We start from the raw sequence: 1,084 nt of genomic DNA, 5'->3' as shown, positions 1-1,084 counted from the left end.
AATGTCAATACTCTATTTATACCATTTTTATGTCATTAAATGTCATTTCTTATATTAAATCAATATTTCCACACATGTGGTAGTTTTGATAAACTGTTTCAGGTAAAATAACACTTACACGCAGCCAGAAGAGAACATTTTTGTAAAACAAATTGAATTAATTTCAGAAGTATATCACCATTGTCCTATTTTTTTTATCTTCTCACCAAATCAGATATTAGTGATAATAAGGAAATAAATAAAATTCTTCTAAAGTTCTTTAAACGCTACAATTTGCATTACGATAATAAACTTGGCAACTTGCTGGAACTTACCGTACCGTGATGAAATATTCGAGGAATATCAAATGTTTTCAAATATATATTATAACTACTGTAACTTGAGTATTTGTATCTTATAGACAAAATATAAAAGCTTATAAATTGAACGATGTCGTTTATATAATTTCACATATAAAGTAAATAAGCAGAACTTAATAAAGTGGAGATAGAATGAAGGACCTGTTCTCATATTTTAAAATCGTTGAAGAAATATTGTGGAGATATGCAAATTTTTTTTTTGATTTTTGGACGATTACAATAGCTTTCCATACGGAAAATTCAAAATATGATATAAATTTGTATCTTTTATTAGAGTCCGATACTTGGTAGAGACGCCTTTTGCATAATGAAGCTGCTTCGAATCGTCGGATTGCTGTAATGCCCATTGTTTTATAAACAACGTCTGAATGCTTGAAATTATTCGAACTAACATTGCTTTAAGATTCTCGTGTTTATAAATTTATATTTAACATTCTTATGCTAATTAATACATGAATGCAGGAAGAAATCTCAGCTTCATAGAGTTTTGATTTTAAAGTATTCAATTGACTTATATTTTGCAGAATTACTTGGTTTTAATATGATATATAAATTGTATTCAGTACAGAATTTAATCTAATTACATAAATTTAATAATAGCCATAAAAATCTCTTTAACTTATGATCTAGAAAATAGGTCTGCATGTTGTGATTCTTAAAAATAGTATTTAAGATGCATTTTTGTCGTTCAAAATCGATGAATATAAATAGTATGAGTTCTGTAG

The sequence above is a fragment of the Ctenocephalides felis genome, unplaced genomic scaffold (assembly GCF_003426905.1).
Source record: "Ctenocephalides felis isolate EL2017-DRISC unplaced genomic scaffold, ASM342690v1 CF-g0.4_SCAFFOLD_01170, whole genome shotgun sequence".
Lineage (NCBI taxonomy): Eukaryota > Metazoa > Arthropoda > Insecta > Siphonaptera > Pulicidae > Ctenocephalides > Ctenocephalides felis.
This window is presented reverse-complemented; position numbering follows the sequence as displayed.